Source organism: Thunnus thynnus, chromosome 16 (genome assembly GCF_963924715.1).
Source record: "Thunnus thynnus chromosome 16, fThuThy2.1, whole genome shotgun sequence".
NCBI lineage: Eukaryota > Metazoa > Chordata > Actinopteri > Scombriformes > Scombridae > Thunnus > Thunnus thynnus.
In genome coordinates, this window is record NC_089532.1 from 9,522,959 (window position 1) to 9,547,786 (window position 24,828).

The 24,828-nt window shown below is 40.9% G+C and overlaps 1 long non-coding RNA gene across 1 annotated transcript; it reads left to right on the forward strand.

Annotated features, from left to right (window-relative positions):
- The first annotated feature begins 545 nt into the window (after positions 1 to 545).
- On the forward strand, positions 546 to 18,726 carry LOC137200250 (uncharacterized). Its single transcript, XR_010931932.1, has 3 exons — positions 546 to 747; positions 11,241 to 11,396; positions 16,551 to 18,726. It is a non-coding gene; the product is annotated as an uncharacterized lncRNA (long non-coding RNA).
- Positions 18,727 to 24,828: the final 6,102 nt, after the last annotated feature.

Sequence of the window (24,828 nt, forward strand, 5' to 3'; positions counted from 1 at the left end):
CTGTTGCCAAAAAGAGAAATATTTACCCAGTGTGACGCAAGCAGTGCCCTACTATTGAACCACTCTCAGCTATATTTAGAAGTTCCTCACCACCAGACCAAAGTGCTGCACTCATCAAGATAACATGAAAGACATAAAAATGAGTCTTCTTAAGTACATACCCCCCCCCCACAGCCCAATTTAAGTTAACCCTCTCAGCAGATTCTCAGTCACAGCCAAGTCAGCCACACTGATGACAAAAAAAGAAAGACTACTTCACAATAACTACACTAACATCACATGCTCTTGCCTCTTTACCTCATAACCTCACCTTATCATTAAAGACCCTGGACAAATGTTACATGTGGGCTACAAATACAAACACAAACGCTGCTCTCCTACTTGCACACTCCCATCAGTCACTTTCCACAAATCATACACAAATGTTTATGGGTTTTTCCACAAATTAAACAAATAAAGAGGGGGGTGTGGTTGGGTCAGGGGAGTAAGAGGGGGTGGTGGGGGTGGAGGGGGTTGAGCAAGGCTCTTGGACGGTGTGCGAGTCAGAGTTTGGAGCCAGCTGAGTGCTCCTCCTCTCCCAGGAGAACCGCCACGCCACGGCCAGCTGGAAACCATTGACAGGAGTTTGGGGTTGGTGAGCAAGAGAGAGGAGAGGGGCTTGGCAGAGGAGATCACGGGGCCTGCCTGTCTTTATGAATCTGCTTTCGGCACCAAAGTCAGAGCAGGAACCGAGGAGGAGAAGAACAAGTATGTGTCATATGTCTGTGTCATATATTTTCATGATGGGAGTGAGAAAGAAAGAGTGTGCTGTTTAAAAATCATGAATCATCAGCTGAGTTTTCCCAAAAGAGGCCTAAAGAATAACTAAAAGAGAAAAAACAACATTTTTCAAAGTGAGATGTATTGGTCATTCATGAAAATCTAATATTTACACGGCTTTATGGGTTCCTGTCATGTGAAAACCAGAAATCTGCTTAAGTGTTTATGACATTTTTCATGAAACTTCTTAAGCACAAAAACAACTTCTGCAGATGTGTAGGATGAAGACATTATACTGATGTGAGTCAACCAGCATCATCACTTCAGCACTTGACAATGGCGAAATGTTTGAGCAAATCAAGCCTGTGTTGATTATGGCCATTTTTGAGAAAAAAAAAAAAAGGAAGTGGTTTTGAAACTTTCTTAATACTCAATTCTTGATGGCTGTAAGACGTGCGTGGGTGTACCCTGGTGTTTTGAGTTTATCTCTGACATTTTTAAGGATGGAATCAAGAACCACTCGTTCTTGCATTTTGTCTCAATGTCTGTAGAAGAGGTGTGGGAAAATAAAGTAAGCCATGAGAAAGGACATAAAAAAAAGAATGACACAGTCAGACCACCAGTCATTAAAAATCCCAACTATGTGGACACAAAACATGACACAAACATCCTCCATCTGTGCTACCTCAGACTAACAACACAACAGGACAGAACACAGCAGCATGCAGCTTTATCCAGTCAACTCTGTGATTACAACATAAACAGAAGAAAACAACACATCATCAGGCCTTTGCCTGACAATTTTCACTCCCAAGATGTTCAAGAAAACAAAAACAGTCCTAATAGTAGATGTTTACTTGACATAAACACAATCGCCAAACAAGAAAGACAATTAAATTCCATTTAAAGGGACAGAAGTTCCTCTGCAAGAATCACCCTTTATATCCTAAAAAGTATAGACATGAATAAGTAAACCATGGTGAAACTTTTACTATACTGAATCCTAAATTCAAGCATGCAGTATTTCATCTTCTCCTTAATCTCTGTTTCTCTGGACTCTCTGTGTGCACATGTGGATTGTCTATTTTTAGTGGTTTACCTGCACCTGAGCTATGTGGACAGCTGGTTTCCATTTCTATTGGCCAAAAGGAAAAGAAGAGCACCCTACTAAAAGTTAAACTCTGAACTGTGTTTTTTAAATATAAACAGCAGAGCAAGTTTGGAATTTGTGGGCGATATGGGTTAATGTAGCATAATCATGGTGTGTACCTTTAAAGATAGACTAAAGACTGAACACAGTTTTGTTTTGCATACATTACATGTTTATAACCCTAAAATATCTCTAAAACAGGGCAAGTTTGTGGCATAGGCCAGATAGGCGGTCGCCTAGGGCACCAAATAAGGGAGGGGGTGCCAAATGAATGGAAAGTGGGTTTTTTGGGGGGCCACCAAACACTCATTGAATGGCACCTTGACCCCCACTTGCCATTTTGTCTGTCTTTGTCTCTTTGTCTGGGCTGGAGATTGATTTTAGTGTGAATTCATATCTGGACTGGAGGTGGCACTTTTTTGGGGGGGGGGCTCCAGTGTAAATCTGTTGGGGCTTCAATCTAAACTCTCGCCTAGGGCACCAACATAGTCAGGGCCTTCCCTGCTCAGTCAGTGGCAGTTCAGTCATATGAAGCAATAATTTGACATTTAGAAGAGAAGTTGGTTTCAACTCACATGTCTGTACAGTAAATATGAATCTGGATCCAGCAGATAGTTATCTTAGCACAAAGGGTGGAAGCCTTACCGAAATCTTCCCACCACCAATTTAACATTTTTACACTTTGTTTTTTGTGCAAATAAAACAAACAAGATGTTAATTAGTGAGCTTTACCATCATACCTTCATCAGAGCAAGGCTAAATGTTTCCCCCTGTTTCCAGTCTTTGTGCTAAGCTAAGCTAACTATCTCCTGGGTCCAGTCCCCTATTTCATTTGATGTGACGGATAGTGGTATCAATCTTCTGATCTAACTCTTGGCAAGAAAGGGAAGCAGTATATTACAAAAAATGTTAAACTATTTCTATAAATGACAATGTAATGAAGTAAATGTTAGCAGTGTTTTATGTTGCAGTCACTAACTGGGCCTTTGTCTAACTACAAATTCCATGTGTATGGCAGCTGTGCATACTATAAGTATAAATTATGTGATACATAAACTGTCTTTGGTAAAGCTCGACATGCTTGACATTTCTCCTTAAGCTGGTGGCTGAAAGTCAAAGATTGCATCATTATTTGAAACTGATTTCATATTTTCTTGGCAGAATTATAACTGCATCTCTAACTGAGACCAACCTATTTTAAAATATGTCTGTTCAGTAAACGCACATTGTTTGTTTCCTTTCAGTCTTGGTTTTGTTCAAGAAGATATTTAATTTAGCTCTCAACACACGCTAATCCCAAAGAACAGCACATGGAGTGAACAAATGATTACAAGAATATGATCACAGTGTTTCGGTTTCCTACAGTCATGCCCCTGGGACAGTGGTCACAGCTTGGTGGGAGTCTACTCATGTTTTAATTCCAGTTGGCTTCCACCCTCTTCGATGATTAGAAAGTTGTCCAATACAGATGTTTTTTTTAGGAGGCACACAAAATGGATTCTCTGACTGACTATTTTGGTTTGCAAATAACTGCAGAGTGAGACACAAAAATAAAAATCATCTCTTCATGTCATGCTACAATGTAGGTGCACGTGTACAGTTGCATGTGCACCTGAAACTGGATATAGTTTTACTTCTGTGAGTGGAAAAATACTCAACAGCAATGGCAACAAAAGGAAGTGCATGAGGAAGCTTGTCATAGGTTTTTTTTTAGAGTTATTGCCCGAGAACTCAACCTGCTTAATCACTAATGTTCGTTCAGAGCAGTGGCGCCCGTTTTGTAACAGTAGACTTTCGCTACACTCACCTTCATGACATCATTGCTTATTACGAAAGTTCAGGGGAAATTTGCTGCTGTTTGCTAGGGATCATAGATGCCCTGAGTGACCTCCTCCGTGTAAGCAGATGATGAAGCTGGGAAGTTTCCTCTTGGCCTATTCTCTTGGACACAAAGACCTGCTCCACCAGCAGCTTTATTTGACTTTCAGTGGGATAAAGACGACCAACACACCTCAGCAGAGAGGAAAACATCTGGGCCAGAGTTTCAGCGCTGTCAGGGGTCCTGCCTTCCTTCCAAAAATGCCCTCATTCCTTTCTTCTAATCATTGAAATCGCTGACTGATGTGAGAGAATAGCAGCAGAGGGTGAGGAAAGAGGAGAGAGCAAGAACAACACAGAAATAGGAATAAACGGGAGGGTGCAAAGTGTTTTTCTGGCATCTCTGTAGTGTAATACGTCAGTAAGCACAGGTCTGACCAGGAGATAATGACATGAGGTCTTATAAAAGGCAGATGTTGATGTAATATCACAAATATGCTCTGTTATGCCATGTGTCTCCATGTGTTTATGCTTCATAATTAAAACATTTACACACTGTGAGAGTTGTGCTTCTAATTCAGCATTATACCTTCCAAAAATTATTCATCTAGCACTTGTTGAGTGCATGACAAAAACATTTTAACACTCAGAGTTTTGCTTATCTCAGACTGTTGGTAATGTTTTTGAAAAGGCCAACATGAGTTACGTTTTTTTCCTCACAGTCAAGTATTCTGAGATTAATTAATTTGCTGAGGTAAGGAAACCATATTCTAGGTGTTATTTTTATCACCACAAGCACATCATCAAATCTGATCACACCAGATGAAAAATACTGTTTCAGTTTGATGCTGGTTTGGCAGAATTACCTACGCACCATTTGAAAAAAATAGCAGCTTCTTTAGTATAAACGATATCATAATTCCTCTTGAAGGATATGAGGTTATTTAAGTCCTCAGCAAAATCACAGGCTGGGTTGTTTTTAATGTAGTGATAAATTAACTTTTTTCTCCAATCTGTTTTGACAAGAAAAACAATGCACTTTTTATGAGACTAATATTCACTTTCCTGTGTAGTCCCTGAACTCAGTCCATTGTCTCGAGTCTATCTCTAGATGTTGTGACACGGTTTCCTTTGCTGAGGCAATTCAGCCCTTTTAAACTTGAGCGAGTGGCGAGCTGCGTCCACAGGCGTGCAGCCTGTCGCTAGAACCTGAAGTGCAGCACGTATGGAGGAAACTGCTCCAGTTGGAGAAATCGGATCCATCTATGGGGAATATCCCAAAATAAACCCCTCTGTTCTCCCATATCAGGCCTTGTATAAATAAGATAGCACTGCAGGCACACTGCACCATGGGAATTAGCCAATCCAGTCCTGTAAACATCAGCCAATGACTTCTGGCAGGCTGGCCGGCTCTCAGGAGGGGAGGTTCTGCACTGGAATTCATAAATAAATCACTTTTCTGGGAGGATTATGTGTCCACAGTCCCCGTCCTCCCCACCCCCCCCCACCCCCAAAATAAACAGGGCCAAGCAGAAATAGCGGAGTTTAAGCACCACTACAGGAAATTATCTAGGCTTGTTTCTATAATTTGTGGACATTATTTTCATAGCATTTGCATTTTAGTAAAAACCCAAAACTTTTTTCAGACCATGTTACACAATCCCCTCCACTCCACTCCTCTCTTTGATGTGTGACTGTAACATAAACATTAAATAAAGGAGCCTCTGTAACATCTTGATGAATTATGTTTTGTTAAGAGCCACACTCACTTTCTCCAATTCTTCAAATAGTTTCAAACACAAAACTGAGGTCAAGTAGCATTTAGCTGTATTGCCTCTTTTCCTTATCCAGCAGTTGTTTTCGGGGAATGTTTACACCACTGACAGGCTCCCAGAGGAAGTAATGCGGTGCTATTTAAACCTACTTAGCCTGGTCCTGCCCTGGCCTTTGCATAATCACCTCCCTAGAAAAACACAAGGGCCAAGTGACAGACACTGACGGGGTGAGAAGGATGACAGAATGGTGTGATGGAAATATTTAGAATTCAGCTGTAATTTCACCCTTTTTGATAATATACAGGATGTGTATAGAGAATAAGAATCAACAACCTCTCTGGGTATGAGGTAGATACTGATTTGGTGAAAAGACGTGGGCGTAGGTTGAAACTGGGCCACCTTTCGTTGAAAGTTTTTTTTTCTACATATTACTAATGTTTCCACAGTCTTTCCAATAACTATATTTCAACCAGTCCAGCATCCCTTGGAATTACATCTGTATCGTATGATTTCCTACCACACGATTTATGTCCGATACCAATGTTTAGTGCCAATGCGGAGATTAGCCTGTCCTATATGTAGCATGCAGGAGACGGGAATAGACATATGTGCCTTTTTATTAACCATAACCATAATATTTCCCCACCATAACAGAGTGTTTTAGTTGCCTAAACCATAGTTTATTTGTCATAACCACAATCTTACCTAACCGTACCACAGTTGCCTCACACAAATATGGTAGTAGGTGCCAATTCTAAAAATATTGGTATTGGAATCCCAGATTGAACACAATCATCAAATATCAACTTTTTTTCACTGGCAATAAAGTTAATTTATGACCTGCTTCACATTTGAATATAATCACTAAAATGCTCAACCAGTTATTTATAACCAAGACGTCAAAAAACAGACATTTCAACAAAAATTAGCCCGGTTTTAACTTTGCCACCAAGTCTTCTTCTGATCTGTGAATCACCAAATTACGCTTATTGGGCAGGTGAGCATGGTAAAACCAATGGTTTGTTTGGTTTCAAGTACTGGGTTGTTTTAGTGGTCGGAATATTGTCTTATAGATAATATAGGAAACACAAGATATCATTACAGCCGCCATTGCCATGACATCTTGCATAACAACAAGCTCTCTGACCCAAATAACTTGGATTTTAATGAGGACACATGGACATCACGGAAATTATCTTGAAGCATATAAAATAAAAGTTCTTAAGTAAATGACAGGCAACAGTGGGGGAATTTTCCGAATGGAGGAGGTCGTTGTTTGTGTTCTTTCATGCTACTAACTTATTCTTATGTGGGCAATGAATGGGTTAAACAGCTGAGCGGATAGACGCTTCATGCCCTCAAATGTACACAGAGACATCAAAGAGTGGAGCGCTCCTCGCCTCCTCTGCATGTTCCATACAGTCTGCAGCGACAACTTTTACTCATACAGTACGAGGCACAGAAAAGCCTGGTGGGCGGGCAAATGGCAGCAAAAAGAGACACAAAAAAGCAAACCCTGAACATCCTGTTCGATGGTGTCTGCACACAGGTGCTTCAACTCCACAACACACCCAAAACACGACCTGACACATGTGTTTTATGAGACAGTAATGAGTCAGGAAATGAAATACATCTTAACATCAAGTTCAAATTTTAGGTTATTTTAGCTCTGATAAAGAATGACCACAGGTTTTGTGGTCCCATGATAAGTGGGTCTGGGGAAAGTAAGGGGGCTTCCTCTTTCCACATCAATAAGATAACACAGGAAGTGACATAACTTCCTTCAGCACTCCATGCAGCAGTGGCACGAGGCTGATTGCGTGCGCTGCTTGTTATGTTCACAGAAACTGCACACAAACGCTTGGCTGACGTGAACCAGTTCAAATCTGCAAGTGATCTCTAATCCTCATTTTTATCAGCCATTTATCATCATCTATCCTAATGTTCTTTCCTGATGTTTGGCTGGTGATTTCTTTGTGCTGGTGTTAATTCTTGGCCCTTGTAGTGAAATTTGTCCGCTGAACTGAGTAAGAATATAAACCAGATTGTGTGAAAGCAGTCATGTCAAAGCTTTTAGTCATAACCCGCTGATTCCTGATAAGAAAACGCCCTGCAGTCACCTCTGTTAACCTTAACTATGGGACTAACCCATTTTGGAAAAATTTAGCTTCTTGAGTTGAGAAAGTTAGTTAATATTTCTACAGTTTAACACAAGGACAAGCACAGAGTGAATCCTAACATTAATAGTAACTTGATAATGTGCTTCATCATTATTCATTTTGATAGCACTGCTGTGATGTTTCACAGTGACTTTTATTATGATCATGCCAGAACATAAATTCATATGAATATAGCCTGAGGAGATTTACAACAGTGACTCAGGGAGGCAAACAACAGACATATAAAGCGATCTCTTTAGAGTCAGATGTCGAGAAGCACATCAGGTAGACAAGTGTGACCGTGGCCAGAGAGTACACATTGTGCAACATTGTTTGTAAACTGAACCCTGAACTAGCGTCTGCTGGGTTCACAGCGTGAGTCACAGCCTGTGGTCGGTGTCGCCAGGATTTAGCAGCTCAGTAAACAAGGCTACAGATTGCCAAACTGGAGAAAGTGCCCTGGAAAGTACCCAAGAAGCTGCGCTGTACAGAAAATCATCTTCAGCCTCAATCAATTGATAAGTGGGGACACTCTCAGCTAGGACTTAATCTCTATATACCGAGGAAGAAACTAGAGATCAAAAGTCAAGACAAAAGCTCTCGCGCAGGCAAAGGGTGTTTTTGACTTGATGTGTCAGAGAGAGAACGTGAAAGTGAAGCAGAAAGTGAGAGGCATTTATAGATTCCGAAAATACAGCCCTATTTTCACTAAAAAGATCCATTTTGTGAATCTGTCTTACATCACTATGCAACAAAACGACCATTAATTCAGCATGACCCTTCACCATCTGAGGGGGTTTTTTAGAAACCATCCAGCCCAGACATGGTCTCACCTTTTGTTCTGTGGGCGATGGAGTAATGACTCATAGTAGACACGGCACTTTCCCAAAATCAGGGTTGGCAAGGGTCAGCGTGCCCCTCTGGTTCTGATAATGGACCAGTCGGGCCACATGAAGACAGAGTCGACACACTGTCAAAGTCAAAAGTCCAGAATTTGAACCCGTTACACTTTGGACTTGGCTGGAACTCAGAGAGGCTACAGGCCACTCGCTGCCGTTCTGATAAACAACTCCTGAGCACAGAAATAGGCCAACTGAGAGTGAGCTGAGCTGAATGCAATACAGCTTATACAGAAAAAGTTCCATTAGTATGAAATGGTGTAGTACATATCGGCAAAATAAATGCTCCGTTTGTTCAACTGAAGTATGTTTAACTGGAAACTTGTAGGCCTGACAGACGAAGCTAGTGTTGTTTCCTCACTGAGCATATTTCAACAACGTAGTGCATTCAAAAAATTAAGTTACTCCACAATGTCATATGGGATACTACATTTGCTTGACTTTGAGGGTATGTTTGATGGATATTATTGTCCCACAAAGCAATGCACAAAGTAAACAGAGATGCTCACAGCTCCAGAAAATCAACAAATTGTAAATAGTAGCAAAACAGCTCCAGTAACATATGAGAGATCAAAATATAAAGTATCTTTGGAAAATCATTTTGTTTTTCTATTTGCAAAGTTTAATTTGAGTTGGCATCTCATGTTCAAAGTTTAATTCATGTTTGTTAGTGCCAACTGTCCCATAAGGCTTTACATTAGCTCCAGGAATAAGGTACGGTGATATAAATGATCATTCAGTGAAACTGCCCCTGCATTCAACCTGTAAAAGGTTGTGATGTCACAGTTCTAACCTCGGTAACAAAAAAAATATTGAGCAGAGTATGAGAAGGTATATCCGCTTTATTTGTTTATCTTGGAGAGGGTCCGTATGTCAAACTTTGGTTATAAAAGACCTTCAGTTTTTGAGCTTACATGTTGCATAATCCTTGATTCATTTTTGTTTATTAGATTTGCCACACAGCAAACCCATGGCCAGGTATTCCAGCAACGAGTAAGTGGAAACATTGAACAGAAAGTAGGAGGTCTGGGGTAGCTGCTTACTTTTATCCAAAGCAGGTTAATCCAGACTCGGTTGGCACACATCTTGTATCACTTCCTGTATATTTGATTTCTGTTATACTAACTACAGAAATAGTATGCTGAATTAAAATGTTCTGCATACAGTTGGTATTTATTATGGAACTGGGGCACAGCGCTCATTTTTGTTCAGTTTTCTTGCCAAGAACATGCCGTGAAGACTCACCGAAGGTGGTCTACCGGGGAGAGAAATAACATTTTCACCTGAATACTTGAAGTAAAAGTGACCACAGTGCACCTCATTACCATGGGATTTTTTTATTGCTCATCATTTCACCCGCATCTTTTAGATTGTGGGCATTAAAAACTTTTAAGGGCATTTTTGCCCCGAGCTCATGTTGATTTTGGAGCCTATTTTGTATGCACAACCACACATTACATCAAGGCCCGAGCACAGGAAGTGGGCAGAAAGGGGAGTTCTGTTAGAGACAAAACAGACACCAAGATTTCTAATGTTTTCTGCCTGGGTGCATCCTCTATCGTGCTTCAGCAACAACTCTTTCCACCAATATGAAGGGCAGATATTTTTAAAAACAAAAACAGGTGAGGAGGCCTCTGCACTGAAGAAAGCCAGTTACTCCAAGAAAGCTGTAACTTACTTTCCAACTTGTGCCTTATGCAACTGACAAGGTAATTTATTTTAACTCACATAGGAAAGAAAGAGATCTGTGTAGTGGCTGCAAAGTTCATTAGCCAGTGACACTGTTTCTTGGAAGTCTCAAGGGTACTTTCTGTGTCAGAGGCGTGAGGGGTTGACGTGAAAGTCAGTACTCCAACTTCGAGGAGGTCACCTCTTTAGTAGCCATGAATCACCCAAAAATCAACAAGCCAACCCGTTCCCACTAGAGCCTTTTTCCACCAAACTACCGAGGGTCATATAAAGTACGTGGCACTGTCAATGTATGCTGCATAAGGGAGTGCAGGCTAAGAGATAGGTCATAAAAATATCTCACCGCAGTATATGAACCTTTACACCGACTTTTTATAAATTTTATACCTTACTGACTTCAGGAAACGTCTATGCAGTATTTCACCTCAGATTTACTTTTTTATCGTACTCATACTGTTCAGAAGGCGTTTTATGACTAAAACTATCATGTTATCATGAGAATTTCATCTCTTTTCATGATTCATCAAACAAGGTGCGACAAGTTTGTGAATTTGACCTACAATTGGTGTTGACACATTCCAGGACTGAGAGTGAACACACTTGTCACGAGACAAAACATAGCAGAACCTTGCATGTAGTGGAAGGAAGATGTACCGTACGACATCAGACTAAACATAAACACGCCGGGAGTTTACATTCAGAGCTGAGGGACTGTAACAGCACTGGCATGGTTGGCAGCGGCATTAACACAGCCGCAGATGTGCAAAGTACAACCACCGCACTGTAAGTTGATAGTCAGTAAAAAGACGCAGCTGTTCCTCATTTGCGATAATACCCTGAAAATCAGAAAATTACAAGTCCTAATATTATTTCATTACTTTTCTTTACGTCTTTGCTCTTTATATCCCTGTTCCATATATACACAAGGGATTTAATAGACAGTACATAGAGTGTCTAAAAATCTTCTGCTTTGTCATTCTTTACTGCATAGGTGCGGGCCAAGTCCCAGGAGCAGCAGGAAAGCAGGAAGCTCCACCCTGGCCCCCCTACATCCTCCTTTAACCTGGCTCAGACTGCAGCCTGGCCGAGTCAAGGCCACAGCCTGATCCACTCCTCTCCTTTTGACTATTATCATGCATGCACAAAGGTACCTTTGCACAAACACACTGACTTTTTACACAGGAGCCTTTACAGACACTTTTCTTTTACAGAACTTTGAAGTCCGTGATACATGGGATGAAAATAAATTAACATCACGAAAACCTGATCTCTAGCAATGTCTTCTTATTCCCTGCCGTTCCCCCTCCTTTCTCTCCTTCTAACTTCTTCCAAAAACCCTGTACTCCCACTCCTTCCCTCCCCTCCCTATCCCTCGTCCTCCCCCCTGTCTTCCATCCTCCTATACTCCCCCCCCCCCTCCGCCCCAACACCCCCTCATCTTGTGGGCCCTCTCACTGACAGCTGGCTCTGATTATGGCTGTGAAAAATGGGGCAGTCACGCCAGCAATCCCCCCCTCCCCAGCATTCCTACAGCATGACTCCGCACTTTCTCTCTACTGGTGCTAGGCCTGTGTCTGCCTCCCTCCTTCTCCATCCCCCTGCTTCTCTCTGTCTTTCTTCAGCTGTCTCTCTTTCTTTCTTTCTCTTTTGTTGTTTTGCTGTTTAGCTGATGTACAAGATACAAGTAGAGAAGGAGGTGAAGTTTATGCAAGCAGCTGATTGTTTTAGGGTGTTTGTGTCCAGCGGTACTAGACATTTGAAACGGAGCTCAAGCAAGGGGTGTATGGGAAGAAAAAACCTGAATGGGAGATTATGTTTTAGTTAGTCATATGACAGAGACAGATGGATTAGATATTGAGGTAGCAGTCCACGGCTTCTTCACATATGGAGCGCAATTTAACAGCACAGCAAGCCCGCACAAGAGCAAACACACTCCATCACTGCCTCGTGCTATGACATTTATGGTGCATTACATGACTATGTAATGATTACAGCATGTTCGAGAGCACATTGTTTTGGCAGATTTTTCCATACATACTTATTTATTTGTCTAATCTGAGAAAGAGAAAAACCGCTTTGTTGGCATAAGCATAAACAGTGCATGCTGGTTGGGTTTTGTTACATGATTTGGCTCCGTCTGAGCAAAATCAGACCATAAAAGTTGCCGTTCTAGCACATCTATCCACACCTGTGCTAGTTTGCCAAACTTTCCACCTTGGTTGTGTCCAGCCTCTCCTGCCTGATACACTGGAAAATAGGAGACTTGCCCAGAATTCATAAAAAGAATCTCACAGCCATAAAACTTAAAATAGTTGGCTGGGAATTTATTTTCTTCATCAAGAAAAATGATCAGGGGATTAATACACAGGATTTCACATTCTGAACAATGAACCCAAATGCTACAGTTGAATAACAGAGTACACAATATCAACTAATGAAACATTTTACTACGCCCACAATACCTTTGCCAGCAGGATATGGAGATGTGGCTACATGACAGATTTCTCTGTGGTTGTGCAAGATACTTCATGACTAAAATTGTTATGTCTTTTAGTGAGGTGTTTATTTGTTCAAACATGTGATATAAAGGCAGAAATTAAATTCAGATGAAATTTTAGATTAAGTTCTATTTGTACTGTAATTGTAAGATTAAATATGAGCTTCTTAATTTTAGCCAAGCATTAGATTAAAGCTAGGTGTTGCTCAAAGATGATAATGTTTCCAAAAAGACTGAATGAACAAAATGCAGGAGTCTGGAAACTGGTTATGTTTAGGAAACAAAAGATTTTTGGTTAAGATCAGTGAAAGATTAAATGTTAATTAACATGTTATGCTTCAAGTCACTGAAGACCTTTTTCTGTATTAAACCAAGACCATGATCTTTCCTTAAGCTTAACCAAGTGCCTAAACATAACCATTAAAGTTAATAATTCTATGGCTTCTGCTAGCGGATATTATCCTGCCAGATATAATATTTTGGTGAGAAAAAAAAACAAACTAGGTAGGTCGTCTCTGAACATTTCACTCATACGTTCAGTATCAACATTTTTGCAACTTGCCAAATACATTAATTAACCGCATGTTCTCATTATGTTGAAAGAACATGAAATCCAGCCGGAATTACATCTCTAGCAAAACGTGTTTGCTGTTGCAGTTTAGTCGTACATGAATGTAATTTCTAGAAGATTGGTGAGCTAGCAGTAATTTTTCTATACCCTCTACTGTATGGCTTGCATTTGAAATACCTTGATCAAGTTTCACTGACTAATAAGTAGTGGAGGGTTTATTTGCTAACAAGACTACAGCCATGCTAGTGGCTCTATGAGGCTGTTCTTCAGGCTGTATTCAGCTAAATGCTAACCTCTGTATGCTAACATGCAATTGCAATGCTAACATGCATGTTTAACAGGTGTAACCTCCACCGTCTTAGTTTAGTGTATTAGCATGCTAATATTTTCTGATTAGCACTAAACACAAAGTACAGCTGAGACTAATGGGAATGGCAGCAAGTATTTTATCATAACCAAAGTATTAGACAAATTAAACAATTATTTCAATAGTTGTCCAGACATTTCACTCATAATCAATGTCAACCTCAGGATGGCGCTAGATGAAAAGTCAGGTGATCACCAAAATCATTAGGATTCATCATCTGAGAACATAAAAGAACAAAAAAGATCAAATAATTGTAATGTCCTTGAGCTAGCAGTAATTTTCCTACACCCTCCACTGTATCTCCTGCATCTGAAATACCATGATAATCTCTGTTTCGCTGTCTAATAGGGAGTGGAGAGGGCTGTTACAGCATGATCTGAGTGCTCCAGAGGCCAGCAGATGCCTTGTGTCAGGTTGCATAAACAAGATGGAACACTTTCATCCATCATGTTGCTGAACTGGGAGCTTTAGGCCCTCTTATCCGGCTCAAGGCATCTTGTTGAAGCAAAGACATTTTCAGGGCGCCGACCTTGATATTACCTCGACAGGGATAAATCATGACTGAATACTGAGCTCTACAAATACCCACTCTATGCCTCTCTCTCTCTCTCTGACCTCAGGAACAGGTTTCAACATCATTATTTCACAACTCGTCATCCTCTAATTGTGTCAAAGTATTCAACCCATACTTATACTGAAAATTCTTACAATAGCGCAGAGTTTTTAACTCACATGACAGCAATGTGATTGAAGCTGTTGATTCATGGGCTTGTCAAATAGAACAGACTCATATCCTGTGTGTGGGGACCGTCAGACAAAAACATAACAGCCTCTGGCTCGAAGCGATTAAGGCACTTATTCAACATCAGACAGAAGACGTAATCATAAAAAGTCAAGTTTTTTTAGTTTCACCCCCGGGAGTTATATTAGTCTGATCTCACAGTTCCTAATGTAAGCCCCCAATGTGCAAAATTTACGTCAATACTGATGTCATTGTTAAATATGAGAGTTTGTAGGTTTCAGCATGTTTATGGGGAGATCGTGACAGTTTTCGGTGGTATTTCATTTGTGCATCTATCTCATGTGGTGAGTCATGCAGTGAAAAAGTTACCCACAGTGGAAGCTCCATTACTGTACTCAAAGTCGCACCTACACATCAGCGCCTCTTCTGCACAGCTGCACACTTGTCTGCATCCTTTACCTGTAAACTCTGTTCCATGCTGCCTCTCCTTTGTCTACATAGTCTACCTAGTAGACTTTACAGACTACATCACTGCTTGATTGTTTATAATTTTAGCCAATGTGGACGATCAAAGCAGGTCAAGGTGAACTCCCAAGGTACCTGGAAACAGCTGTGCAGGCCAAGTCCGAGTCAAGTAAATGATTGAGGTCGCCATATTAAACATATTAATAGGTTTCCCCCATAGGGATGTTGCTCATGTGGAACTAATTTTACCCTCCTCTTCATAATATCTTTGATTTTACTGGATTGCGCCGACTGCGTGTTGGTGTTGTCAGAAGATCTGAATGAATCTCTTACCAAGAAATTGACCGGATCCTTCTCAAAGCGTACGTGTGAACACAAGCCAGCATAAAAACAAACACTCAAAATGACTTTTTTTAAAAAAAGTTTTAATAGCAGCAGCTTAAAACAGCATAATTTGAATCAAAGCTCTTTTTGTGACTCACTTATTACAAACCCATGGCTGCAAAGTCTGAAGTGATTTTTATTGACCTTGGATCAAACTACTGTAGCTGGTGCAACACGGTTCTTAGTCAAACAGTAAAAAGACTGTCGTTTGATGCTTGTATACGCCTGGTAAAGTACTTATTTTGATAACGCAAGTTAAAAATGAAGATTGGAGTTTTAGGGTGTAGTGGGTTCATGTACAGTTCCCACAAACAGCATTTGGACTGTTCTGTCCTCTGAAAGTTGAGTTGGAGGGCTTTAACGGAGTAAACACTGTTAACAGACAGTTGGAAGGTTTCAATGAGAAGAAAGGGGGTTTGTTTGGGTGTACTTTGGCAGCGGTTTTGGCGTAGTGGCACTGGTAATGGTATGAAGGTGGGGGCTGGAGGCATGGGATTTTTGGTAAATGTGCCATTATTTACGAGTAGGGTGGGCTGAGGGGGACAATAAACTTTCATTTCTGGGAAAGCCATTCGATTTTATTGGACTTTGTAGAACCTATAAGAGTACAAGGCAAGAAAAAAAGGGCAAACCAGAGAGTATTTAACAAGCACAAAAAGTGTTTCCATATTCAGCTGTCACACAACACAGCAATAATGCGAGTACTCCCCTGGGTCGACAGAGTCACATGGGCTGCCATTTGGTCCTTATGTGACACTAATAGTGCTTACTGGAAACATACACTAGCAGTGCTGTATATGTTTCTGAGGGCATGCTAATAACATTAACCACTCGCAAAAGCTAAAAACCGAACTCAATGCATAATTCATGCCAGTCCAGTTAAAGCTTCGTAACGCAAACAGGAAAAACTTGCTGACACACATGTTGCTGGTCAAATTACAATAAACATGCTGCTTTGACAAGTCACTTACACTCATATTCAGCTTTCAGAACTCCTTGTTCTTTGATCAAGAGAAAAGCTACGCCAATGGGGTGAAGTAATCCCACTTGTTCCCAAAAAGTGGCTTTTGTTAGAACAATTCTTCTAGAAATGAGTGTCAGTACCTTGAAATGAGACATAATCCTGCAGTAGCGAGAACAAAATGACATTTGGTTTTCATAACACTTGAAACAAGTAGCTTTGTGTTAGAAACAAGTAGACCAAGCAAATTTTAGGGCTCAAAAGTGGACTAATTGTCTTGTTATTTAACAGTGCACATGTGTCTGGACCCGTAGGTACTTCCACATTTTGGCACACCAGGCCATTGGACCCCTGTGTAGTATATGGCTGTGGGACAATCTCCATTGTCCTGTTGGATACAAGTGGCTGGAGCCCAGGAACTGCTCTGGACTGGATGTTACGCCCTGGCAGCAGAAAATTATAACATTGGCCAGGAAAGTCAACCAAATGGGCTGATTCTTCTCATTCAGTCCAAAGGACTCCACACAGCTGCACTTTCTTTCACTGCCAGGGAAGAAGACAGTCTGAAAGAGGGAGAGGAGAAAGAGAGGCAAAGTGGGGGACAGTTGGGGGCAGTTGGGCTGGACCAGACTCAAAGACCCAGAGGGTTATTTTCTTTAAAAGAAAAGGAGAAGAAGAAAAAAGAAGCAGCTTAGGCTCATCTTGGACATCAAACTCTATTTTGGGCTGTAAGCAATCATACAAAATCCCTCAGAGTTTTTTTCTTTGAGTGATTGAGAACGCTTTTGTAAAATTACAATCAAAGAGGTAAGATGGTGATGTATTCCGGCCCCTTTGTGAACATAAAATGCTGTTTGAGCCTTTGTCTATATTCCTCCAAGGAAATCTTTCTTCCATAGGCTCCTTGATCTTTATCCACATAGCTTGAGTTTTGCTCATTTCCTAGTCATTTTCCATTAGAAGACGGATATACTTCACAAGCTCATGTGACTCTCTGGGAGTCACGGCAGGTCACGGAGAAGAAAAAAGCAGACATTATGAGGACTTTTCATCTCAGGAGGACCGTCAAAGGTGCAGTTTAACAGATGAATAATCTACTGAAGCTCAGACACCTGTAACTCTACAGATAACAAACTTTTTAGCAGCAGAGAGTTACACCCACATACAGCTTTTTTTTTTTTGAAGTACACTTCCCATTGTCTCCTCATAAACAGCAAGCTACAGCGGCCCCGAGGGCTCGCAAAACACATGAGAACTGATGAAACGCAGACAAAAGACAAAAACGTTGATTGATTGACTGGCTAATTGAATTAGATGGAAGTCGGTTTGCAGTGTGGGCACAAAATTGAACATACACAGTAAAAACAGACAAATATATAATCCACTCATTGCAGACACCCAGTGCCAGTGACAACCTATACAATGGCATACCATACAGGCAGGAGGAAAAAAATAAACAGTACACAACAGCACCAACCTGCAGTACTTAAATACGTGAATTTAATATAAGAAACTGATGTTAGCATAAATGCAAAATATATGCGGCATAAGAAAACATGCAGCCAAATATAGAAAATACAAGCAAGTAAAGCAGTGCAGGTGCAGGTTGCACAGAACAAAACAGAACTAAGTTACAAAACAAAAAAAGTTTCTAGGCTGTTTGTGGGTTGTGGCTGTTTTTGGCTCATAGAGTAAGTTCACTGACTCAGACGGATACAGGTTATGTTAACATGTATCTCACTTAAACTTGTTAATTGTGTGTATTTTGTCAGTTTATTTGACTTCATGTTTGAGAGGACGTATCATGCACATTGCCAGGTTTATATTTATATTATGTAGCTCTACTGGAATATCTCTGCATGATTCACAATTCAAGTATCTCATTATTTAACTTATACTGGCTCTGCATACAGCCCCTCAGTTCAGCCTCTGTCTGAAACAGGCCGATTTAGCTTCTGTCTCTTTAAGGCCCGCTTCCCGATGAGCCCACTTTGTTCTGATTGGCTTAAAGTTGCCTGAGGCTATGTAAACAAACAGTAGTAGTCAGATTTCACTTCTTTTTCTTGTTCTTTACTCAAAATATACACTTCTCCAATACATCCATACATTATTGACAATGCCAACAACCCATTGAATAACCTTAAGGCTACAGAACAGACGATTTGTGGACATGCATAAACAATCTGACATCAGTGTGATGGGCAAGTAGAGGTTACTTTGCAAACAAAGTGTGGCTTTTGACTTTCAGACAGCATTTTTACATGCGTTCACCACAAGTTTTGGACGTTTAATTATATTTAACATAGACATCCAACATTATAAGAGTATATAAATGACAGAAAAACACAAAAAGCATGATATGTCCCCTTTAAGTTAGCAAGACTTGGTATATAGCAAATATCTGCAATAATACATGAATCATGCAATGAGAATGTTAAAACTGAAATAAACTTCAAAACTTTGACATAAATAATCATTTGTGTCTCTCAATTTGCCTGTGTTTTATTCCTTTGCAACGTTTTTGTTGTCAAATTGGTGAAAATGTTCTCTTCATTTGCTTGTGTTTTATGTAATTGCCTCTGTTTTCTTAAGTTGCTCTCTGGGCCACCGTAATAAGCACAACCAGAGGATTATCTACATGGAGAGCAATGATGGAAAAAAGTCTTGCAGTGGTGTGTTCATCAAGTACCCTGGGGAGCTGTAATTTGCAGTACTCCACCGGCAATAAAGACCCAAATAGGCCCCAAAAAGGTTTAAATTAGAGCTGCAATTTTTCACAATAAATCATTACGCCTACAACAAGAGGGAATTTGACATCACCATATGGCCCAGGTCGACTGAGGACGCCTCACAAACAACAGCTTGACATCATCTAATCAAAAACACGCTACCATCAATTCACACATCATCAAAAGCTAATTTCCAAAATGTCATTTACGATGGACGAGCTGTTGTCAAACACAAAATGCGACCATGCCAGAAGTGCGTCCTCGTCAAAAGCATCTGGAGGAGTATCAATAACTGTAGAGAAGTCGTGTCCAATTCAATAAATCTGCAGGGATGAAGTGTGAGAAAAGTGGGAAGGGTCATCACACGGGCGGTTGGCTTTGTGTATTGTCCAGAGCTGGACACATGGACTGTGTAATTCTAGTCCAGGACTGACCACACAGGGCTGGTTGTGAGGTCTGGGAGAGCTAGAGAATGGAGACAGATGGGACAGGGCAGGATTTTTTTTGGTGAGAGAATGCTTTCCACTGTTCCTATGCTATACAAAGCCCATTGATTTTTGCCTGTGTTGAGTGAGGAGCTGAGGAATATCTCATTTCAGCGTCCGCCGCATGGTCATGACACCTGGACCAGGGTCAGGTCTGTCCGGTCCCCAGCGGAGGCACGCTGAGCCCGAGGGGAACTGGACACAACCAGATTCCTCTCTGCGTCACTAACCCTTTCTTCCCTAAGTGTGTCTGCACATATCATCTGCCGTCAAGTGTGCGGCACCGTGTATCATATAGCTGTGGTGATCATCTCATTTCTATAGCTTGATGACTTTGACCTGTGCTTCTTCCTTCGCAACCCCTAATGTGTGAGTGGAAAACCAAAACTCTCTCTTCCCATGAGTCCTCTGGACAGTCAGAAAGATTGCTCCTCAGGAAACACGGGTCAGGAAGTTAGAGGAGGAAGCTGGCCTTTCGTTCTAAATACAACTCTCCTCAAGAGACCGGCGTGTCAGCAGAGAATTGGACTGTAAATCTCCTTTAAATGCTGACCCCTCACTCGCTTGTTTTGTAGCTATTTTTGTGAGCCCACATTTAACCAAAACATCATTATTCCTCTTCTATTCCTCTGCAAATTGACACTGACAAGGCCAAAGACATTCATTTCCAAGATGGTGTTTGTTTTGAACTCTGGTCATGATTGTAATGCTGTGATGTGTTGAGGCTATCCAAATGAGCCAAGGCTCGCATTGATGCTGCATCCCACCCAGTATGAAATGGAGGGCAGTGGAAGTGAGTGGATGAGCATGTTGGAGCGATTCATGGGAACAACATCAGCAAGAGCAGTTGGCGGTTCACCACTAACAATGCTGTGGCTACTCTTATGGACAATTAATCGCTGCTAGTTCTTATTTTCCTCCCTCTTTCTCTCTCCCTGACTCTCTTCCTCTGAGGCGAGGTTCACCCTGCAGCAAAAACATGGCAAGATGACCACAGTCCTCCCTTATGAATTTGGCAAACACACCGAGAAACATGAAAGGAGGCGATCATGGTGTCCTGGCTGTCAGAGCCTATACAGACAAGAACTGGATCACACAAATTGGGATGTGGGGAAGAAAATGTATACAGAAAGTAAACCCATGCATGCAGTGTCACAGCGAATCCAGGCCGAAATATGACAACATATTCAAGAAATCAAACTCTTTTTGAGCTCGAATTTCTATCTTCTAGCCTGCTGATTGCTCAACAATCAGCAGGGCCCTGTCCTGTCAGTATTTCGAAAGATGCACTCTGCCGGGATTCACATGCTGGGAATCAGCAGACCCTTGTCCTGTCAGTATTTCGAAAGATGTGGTCTGCCAAGATTCACATGCTAAGAAGAAAATAAGAAGTTATAGAAATGTGTAATAATTTATGACTTCTTTTTTTTAAAAAAAAAAAGTTGAATCACAGTTTTCTGGAATATATCATGCTTCCATGTAATTGACGTGAATAATTGCTTTGCCGCAAAACACGCAAAAGGAATTTCAAGAGAAGAGGTGATGTTCCGCTCACACTTACTTGTAATGACACCCCTCAATGCTGAGAATTGAAAATGCAAGTGGTTGTCTGTGTGTGGGAAACTTCTTTCTCCCAAAATATATACTTTAACATATTTATTTACATATTTTACATATCAGAGATCTCTGGAAATGAAAAACAGCTGATTGATTAGTAATAACCAACAACCATATTAATCACTAGAATATATATTATGTTCCACAAGGCGGTAACATTACAACTTATTTCTCCTTTAATGACGTAGTTTAATGAGTCTGTGGTTGCCCTAAGTGGGATGTGGTACAGCACAGTTAGAGATTACTGCGCTACTGGTGTGTGAGCATTTGTGTTTGGAGCTGATAAGACCCTTTGCTTCATGCAAGGCCAGTAAGTTAGTATGTCAGGGGAAAGGCTCATTACACAATACACAGGCTTGTGCTGAGTCCTAATTCACCTCAAGGCCACACACTGAAAGAGCTGTGTTCGACTGTGCTGACCTCCTTGTCTAATGTTAGAAATTCTCACACACTCTTACAGTCTAAATTTATGCTTTAGGCAAACACTGAGACACTTGAAACACAGTGAAACTGTAAAGGAAAGGGAGTAAATAGGAAATGCTGAAACAAAAGAACATAGAAAAGGAAGAAACCTGCCCTCTGTTGGCAGTAAGGAGGAACTATAGTAAACTGTTGCTGCTACAGTCACCACAGACATGATTTCTTTCAACTCCTGTTCAGATAGATAAAAAATGTAACATCCTGTCATCCCACTTAAGCATTATCAGTGACCTCGAGCCTCACCACCCCCGCCCCCCCATCCTCCCTTCTTAGGAGGGGTCATCAAAGATGACAGCGCAGGAGGCAGAAATCAAACCATCCAGCACAGGCTGTGAGGAGTGACTGACTGCAGCCTCTACTGAGACTGATAAGGCCTTACGCGGCAAAGGAGGACAGCCTTGACCTCTAGAAGCACAAATCCTCAGAAATCAGCGCTTCCATAGGGAAAACTCGACTCCGTCAAGAGTGAGTGGAAAATACTGCCTGAGGAGTTGAGATCTGTTAAAGTCCCTTCACTACAGAAGTCAATGGGCTGATTAGACAGAAAAATATTCCACCAGCACACTTTTACACGTTGTGATGGGAAGGTGGTGATACATATGTATTTTTCTTACAATAAATCTTCAGTCTAATCTCACCCATGGGTAAAAAACTGTGTATCCCATTATGTAAGTAGTCCAACTAACACCATCAAATCCCATGAAGCAACCTAGACTTTTTGGAAAGAAAAACAAGTTCTTGTTTTGTTTACTAAATGGAGAAACAGCTTCACATTTGCTAAATATAGCTTAAATATGACAAAAGTAAGAAAAATTGAGGAAGTAAGAATACTGAATAGCCTCTTTAGGTTAATTTTACATTGCAATAGGGCTTCAACTAACAATCTTTTTCACTAATTTATATTATTTTTTATTATTAATTGATCTGTTATTCATTTGATCTATAAAATGTCAAAAAAAATGTGAAAAATGCCCATCACAAGTTCTGAAATAATATTTTTAAAAAGTATTTGATTGAATATTTTTTTCCTTTTATTATATAAAACACAGAAAAGCAGTAAATCCTCATGTCTGAGAAGCTCAAACTGGAGAAAATTTACTATTTTTGCTTGACTAAACAATTGTAATGGTTAATCAATAATCAAAATTGTTGCCTAATTTCCTGTCAAAGTGATTAATGGTGTCAGCTCAACAGTGACACACATATTAATTTTGGCACTAAAAGGATAGTGGGATTTGCATAGAGGCGACAGATGTATAAATGCATTTAACGTCACTAACAAGCAAAAGGAAATGTGAAAAAGTGTGTGTGAACATTTCTGCAAGAGTGCGTCAAAGTTGCGTCTGTAGTCGTTCTTTCTGCATCTTTAAAACAGGAACACATCTGACATTATCCCCTGAGAGGAGAGAGCAGTCTGGGTTTTTTTGTGTGTTTTTTTTTTTCATTTTTGGCAGGAAACAGGTGCCTCCTCCTAAACCTGGAAGACAAACTGAGTAGCAAAATATCAAGCAAGCACGATACATCTGAGAGTATTAAAGTAAACAACCACAGTGTATGAGGCCTCCGAAGGCCGAGGTCCGGTGAAGAAGACATTTCCATCGAAGTCAGTGGCTTGTTGTTGTGTGTTTGAGCCCCGCTGACCTTGAAGAGTTCACAACTAAATCTGTGCTAAGTTATCCACAGCGAAATTCCCTGCTCCGACATCACAGCCCCTGTGCATTATTAGTCATTAGTACAGTACTTAAATAAACCTTGGCTCTGATTCAGCTTATTGTGTGACAAATTAAGAGTCCTTTAGGTCATACCACACCAACTAGAGGTTTTTGTAATAAGAAAATTAAAAAAAAACAACTGCTGTGATTCCCCTCCGACTTCCCCGCTGCAGTTATTCACTCAGAGGGAGGCAATCGATCGGATCCACTTAATCAATCAGTGACAAGGCCTTTGAACTGCAGACGTGATTTCCAGCAAGTCTGTCATCCCACCCTGTCGTCTGTGAAAGCACTCCAGGGGGAGATTACTCCACACAACCCCAGCTCGTAAAACTCTTTTTTTATGTTAAGACACACACACACACCCTCGTTCTTCGCTGACTGGCTGAGTCCAGAATAACTCTGTGAAGTTATATCTACTTTTATTTGCTTAATGCGCGGTGAAGATAACATTATAGCTCTCAAAAGGTCAGCTCATTAAAATAGATGAAGAAATGAGAAGTCATACTGTATGCAGATTAGTCTTTTCTATCTAACTTTTTTTTTTTTTTTCAACTAAATTCAACATTTCAGTGCAAAAACAACTTCCCCAGCCTCCTCCACGGCTGCTAGCAAAGAGACAAAGCTCTCCACCCCCAAGAAGAGGAAGGGGAAAGGGAATGTTTTGCCTCTCTTTTCCCCACCCCTCTTCCCTCACCTCCCTGGGGCAGTGCTGTGTAGTAATAAACGTCCCCCATAAATCTCCCCCCTCACGCCATCCCCTCCTCCAACTCCAACCTTTTTTTTTGTGTGTGTGTATATGTGTGTGTGTGTGTTAACAGCTTCTTTTCTTCTCCCCCAGCCCTGCCTTTTCTTTTCCCTCTTCTCTTCTATTGCAACCCAACCCTGACATTGACTCTGCACATGGCCGATGGCTGCTCTGTCATGGATTCAGAGAGGGCGATAAAGGAGGGAGGGAGGGAGGGAGGGAGGGAGAGAGAGAGAGGAAGAAGATGGGCCACAATAGATTTGTATAGGTTTCACTCTCTGCAGCCTGGCTCTTTTATATGTGGCTGCAAGCGTCATTGTGACTGACTGTGGTTGAACCTGGTGAGATCACTCATGTATCAGGTTATCTGCCACCTGATGGAATGACACATACAACTGTATACATATTCAGCTTGGGAGAGCGGCAGTTTATAGAGAGAGAGAGACAGACAGACAGAGAGAGAGAGAGAGAGAGAGAGAAAAAAAAAAAAAGAATTCAATGAGGAAATTACTGTGTGGTGGTAAAGAGTTAAAAGCTCCGGCTGCTTGAATTCACCGGAAAGTCCCACAAGTGACGTTACAGTCCAGCAATTAAGAGTAAATTAATTACAGAGTAGTGGATGGTAGCTGAAACCCTGAGGATAGTACAGCGCCTCCCAGTAAACAACTCCAGACTGTTTAAGCACCAAACTTACATAAGAAAAAGTAGAAAATAAAGTTGTAGCTACTGTCAGTCACTGGGCTTTAAAATGATCTGATAGTAATCTGGTTTTATTTATAATATATTTATACTATTTACATGTAAATTCAAAGTAAGACAGT